Below are 5,528 nucleotides of genomic sequence, written 5' to 3'. Positions count from 1 at the left end.
CCGGCTAAATCTATGACGTTGAAATGCCTATTTACTCTGTTCCATCTCACTGCACAATCCACTGTCTCATCCACCCTGCCAGGAAATGTATAAACTTGATCTCCACTATTAAAAGCATCTAGACATGATCTCCCATTTATTTTATAGACCAGCATTTGGTTTTCAACAGCAGAGACTTGTATAAACCTTGCTGTCTGTTTCTCTGACCTTTTCAATATTGTTTCAATGTTGAATTGCGATCTCCACCGTCCCATATAAAATGAATGTATCAGAACGACACTGACAGCAATTTGAGCTGGTTGTCATAGCAACATGCACAACTTTTTCAGTTGGCTGGCTAAATCGATACTTTGTTGCGAAAACTAAAATGGATGAGTGGAACATTTATTTTGATCTTTTCGGCGGCATGACTATGGATGAATGGGAAAAATAGATGCCAATAATACCCAGGCATGCAGATTTGAAGGATACCGCATTGAATGACCTAGAGAAAAGCCGCAACGGAAAAAAACACAGTTAAGATACAAACTGAGCTGTGCTTTGCTTCGAGGGCTGGCTAGCAGAGAATAAAACAGTTGTTGACTTCAAAACGGTCATTAAGGAAGAATTTAACATCCTTCTCCGACAGTTTTATGGAAATGTACGAAATGGGAAGGGGCGGTACAGCATAAGTAGCTACCTGGCACTCCGGAGTGGGCTCAACGGGTTTCTAAATGACCCACCCATCGGTTGCAGCTGGTGCCTTATGCAGGACACTGAATTTACCACATCGAATCATGTATTTCAGGGAAACATCGAACAGCTAAGACGGCAAGGAAAATATATCACAAACAGCCACCCTCCCTTCACCGATAAGGACATGGCCCAGCTCCAAAACTCCCAGGCTCTGAATCCCGCAACACCAAGCGGTCTGGTCCAGAAAGTGTGGTTCGACCTCCAGTTACATCTGGGTCGAAGAGGAAAAGTGGGGAACAGACAACTAAAGCCCAACGGCCTAAGGTATGTTGTTCATAACCTGTTTGTGTAATTTCTAAGTTGCACCCGTAATTAGGCTACTGGAAAACAATATAATAACAATGCATCCTCTCTCTCAGATACGCCACTCTCGCATATAACGAGGCCATAAAGAATCATCTGGACCCAAGGGAGACACCGGTGCCAATATATCCAACAAACACCGGCCTCTCGGGCCTTTATCACTTAAGTCAGCTGTGGTGGATAACAACGTGAATGTATGGTTTCATTTATTAAAATCAGCTCAAATGAATATCATGGATTGTCTTTATTTTGTCTGAACAGTGTCCCGCAAGGGATAAATAAGAATGTTGCCAGTCAGTATGGCATTTAGAAGAACGACTTGGTCGCTTCCACAGATACAGAACAAAAAAAACGAACGACTGGGTCGCGTCTCTAGCAACCCTAGATTTGTGTCGGGACTATATCTTGTGGAAGGATGAAATAGTACGAATACATGTATCAAAATTACTTTTTTAATTAAAATATGTCGATCATTATTTCAATACGTTGGTAACCCGTTGTAAAAAATTATCACTTAAACATTTGATATTATGCATTTCAATCACATCGCGTGATTGAGTTCCCATAAATCGCTTGGCGACAGACTCTACTCAGAGAACCAAGGCTACTTCCGTAACCCAACGTTGTTAGCGGGCACATGGCGATGTCAATATTGATGCAGTGAGACAAGGAACTGACAGTGGTGAGGTTTTCAACTGCACAAAATTGGTCGGTTTTCATTCGCATTTTCTCACGTTACCTCTGAGGTTGCTTTTCTATAGACACCTACCTTTCCAATGTTATTTCGGTTATAGTGGGCCTGCCCTATACGGAGATCCCATTAGCTTTGACAGCTTTACATACACACTGTAGGCGTAGAGATGTTATACAATATATGCAATGTACAGCAGCATGAATTGTTTTGGTAAAATATGTTTTAAAAGCCTGTCATTTTGTCTAAAACATGCTGCCCAGTGCCCTGAAAATAAATTCCATACATTCCTAATGCCATTCCAATCCAATTATTTAAATTGGACTGTAGGCTAGCCTTCAGCTGGGAGGTGAAGAGGAATGCATTTCTTTAGTAATAGCTCCCTGGAACAAAAGTAGACACTATTGCGTTGCATTTCAACAAAAACGAATTRGCATAATAATGCTTACATCACTTGTTGATCTGAGGAGATTACCTCTGATAGGACATGAAATGTAATTCATTCAGATGATGGGGCGGCAGGTAGTGGTTAGTGTTGGACTTGTGACCGAAAGGTTGCAAGATCGAATCCCCGAGCTGACAAGGTAAAAATCTGTCGTTCTGCCCCTGAACAAGGCAGTTAACCCACTGTTCCTATGCCTTCATTGAAAATAAGAATTTGTTCTTAACTGACTTGCCTAGTTAAATAAATAAAAAAAATCATAACTTAATGACACAATAAAGCACACAGCTGTAACCGATCGTCACTGACCAAACCTTTAAAGTAGAATTAGAATGTTAGCTGTGGCTATATGTTGTCAGTCTGAGTCCTGTTCCGAGCCCCAGCTGCTACTGTGCCACATCTTGTTTACAGCAGGGGCATAGGCTATGGTTGACCTAGTTGCTGCTGACAAGCCTAGGGGCCAACATCACAAACATGGAAACACACAGACACACAGATTGTAATTCAATTTGTATGTTTCTAGACACACACCCCACTGTGATTAAGAAAGAATAAAACAGGTTAATTCCATGCTAACAGAATGCTGAGACCCCCCCGATTTTTCAATTCTAAATGTTTAATATTTTTACAAAAATGCATTTACTTGAACAGTGCAGATGAATTTCAGACCTGAAGATACTGTGTCATTATTGCCATTTATATTAAATATGTTGGAAATCATTTAAAAGTTCCAGACAAAGCAATCACATTTACAGTATAAATCATAATACAGCATCAATACATATTTTGTTGAGCGAATAAGTAGGGCCCCTTTTCCATTCAACAGAAGTAAAAAGAATAGAGTAGTCAACATCAACAGAAACCAGTATGTCCTCAGGGGTGAGGAAAGTCCCACCCACCATTGTCTGTCTGTGAGGATGGCTATGATTGGTATCTGAGTATTTCAGCTGCTGTCAGTCCTGGGCCAAGGACTCGTTCCGTGGTAAACTGAGCAGCTCCTGGATCTTCTGTATGTCCTTGTCTACATCCTGGGTCCGCCCACTGCTGCTCAAATCAGCAGTCAGGTCATCCGTCAACTACAAACGGGCACTCCTTGAGGGCGTAGGAAAAAGTGAGTGAATACTAGGAGTAAAAGTGTTGTGTGTGTGTGTGTGTGTTTTGATGCCCATGGAATGTACCATTCTGCCAGTTTTAGTTCATACAGCTCTCTGCGCTCCCTCCTCCTCCTCCTCTCCCAGACCGTTTCTCCTGCCAATCCCTGCATGGCGATGATCAGAGCTCCAGCCAATCCCTGCATGGCGATGATCAGAGCTCCTGCCGGCACCCTGACGAGATGACATGAGCCGAGCTGACATCACCTTCATTCCAACATGTCAATGTTCTGCGTCACATTAAATTCTGTCACTGTGGCTGTCACTTACTCTCAGACTGTTATACAATACAGAGAGTTTGGCCAACTTCAGAGATGGACGCCATGTTGCTGCKTCTCTGAGCATTTCACACGATATCAACTACAGCTCTCATTCCAACCCCCCTAAACTGAGTTTAGCATGAAGAGCTGTGGTGGCTGTCACTCACTTAGTAACCCGCCCCGCCCCTATCACCTCGTCCATGTGTCAGGACTATGAGGGAGGTAGGGGCAGACATTTGGAGCGTGATGTGTTATCTGATTAGCTGCCTGCTTTCATCCCCCCACGCCCCACGTTGCACCTGGCTGAGGCTGTGGGTGCTCCCGGGACTGTTTGCACACATCAAACACACAGTCCAGGTGGCTGGGCACTGAGGCAGACATGGACAGCACTCTGCTTCGCTCTGGAGACACAGCAACATGGATGTTGGATCACATACACCCAGTCCATTACTACTCTAAAAACCTTCACGGACACATTAGATATACATACAAATCAAAAGGGGGAAGAGAGGCAGGAGAGGAAAAAGAGGGAGAAGACAGGTGAAGAGGAGAGGACAGAAGGGACTAGTGCAGCAGAGATAGCGGGAGCTGGATGGAGATGAAACACTGGCATAACAATGGGGTGGTAAAAATAGAGGGGCAGCTGCTGCCTTGGCCTCCCTCCCTGCTCTTCTGCCCAAAACACAACCCTCTGCAACGCACATGAGTCCCTCTGGCACCCAGCGCATGGTTAGGGGGAGGGAGGGGGGCAGCTGGGTAGCAGAGGGGTTGCAGGGAGGGGGCGCAGCTGGCAGCCAGAGACTTGCTTCTCACATTCTTCAGGCTTCATAGTTCATATTTTACCATAGTCCGGGCTTGCCCTGCAGTATCTGGCTCCCTCAAACTGCTCCTCAAACCTCTTCTCCACTGTAAACACTATTAGTCCAGGTAACCACTTTGTTCAAAACCAGCCCGTTATTTTGCCACTGAAAACCCTTATCATATCTCACCCCATGGTTGCTCCTATGGCCGTGCCTGCCACCAGTCCTCCCAGACCCAGGTTCAGCCTGAATAGGCCTCCTGTCACAGCTGCTCAAACCCACACAGGCAGGAATGTCATACTCACACATTTACAAAATCACACTTACCAAGTGCCTTCAGAAAGTATTCATACCCTTGACTTATTCTACATTGTTGTGTTACAGGCTGAATTCAAAAGAAAAAATGTCCACCCATCTAAATACAAGTGAAAATATGTTTTTAGAAATTAGCAAATGTATTGAAAATGAAATACAGAAATGTCTCATTTACATAAGTATTCACACTCAAGTCAATACTTTGTAGAAGCACCTTTGGTGGGGATACAGCTTTGAGTCGTCTTGGGTATGTCTATCAGCTTTGCACATCTGGATTTGGGAATTTTCTCCCATTCTTCCTTGCGTATTTTTTCAACCTCTTAAGTTAGATGGGGAGCGGTGGTGTATTTCCACAGATTTTCAATGGGATTCAAGTCTGGGCCACTCAAGGACTTTCACAGTCTTGTTCTGAAGCCATTCCAGCGTTGCTTTGGCTGTATGCTTGGGGTCATTGTCCTGTTGGAACGTAAATCTTTGCCCCAGTCTATGGTTGTTTGCAATGAAGCAGGTTGTCATTAATGATTTGCCTGTATTTGTCTCCATTAATTGTTCCCTCTGTCCTTACCAGTCTCCCAGTCCATGCCACTGAAAAGCATCCCCATAGCATGATGCTACCACTACCATGCTTTACGGTAGGGATGGTGTTAGATGGGTGATGAGCTGTGCCTGGTTTTCTCCAGACATAGCGCTTTCCATTCAGGTCAAATCATCAGACCACAGAATCTTTTGCCTTATGCTCTGAGTCTTTCACGTGCCTTTTTGCAAACTCCAGGCGTGCTGTCATGTGCCTTTTTCTCAAGAGTGGCTACCGTCTGGCCACTCTCCCATAAA

General features: G+C 44.2%; 1 long non-coding RNA gene and 1 pseudogene across 1 annotated transcript; one reads left to right on the top strand and one right to left on the bottom strand.

Moving 5' to 3' along the window:
- Positions 1–329: 329 nt before the first annotated feature.
- On the top strand, positions 330–1,267 carry LOC111970859 (uncharacterized). The gene is made up of 2 exons (XR_002878181.2): positions 330–999; positions 1,095–1,267. It is a non-coding gene; the product is annotated as an uncharacterized lncRNA (long non-coding RNA).
- Positions 1,268–2,867: 1,600 nt separating this feature from the next.
- LOC111970944 (complex I assembly factor TIMMDC1, mitochondrial-like) lies at positions 2,868–5,293 on the bottom strand (annotated as a pseudogene).
- Positions 5,294–5,528: the final 235 nt, after the last annotated feature.

Source organism: Salvelinus sp. IW2-2015, linkage group LG12, assembly GCF_002910315.2.
Source record: "Salvelinus sp. IW2-2015 linkage group LG12, ASM291031v2, whole genome shotgun sequence".
Lineage (NCBI taxonomy): Eukaryota > Metazoa > Chordata > Actinopteri > Salmoniformes > Salmonidae > Salvelinus > Salvelinus sp. IW2-2015.
This window is presented reverse-complemented; position numbering and strand designations above follow the sequence as displayed.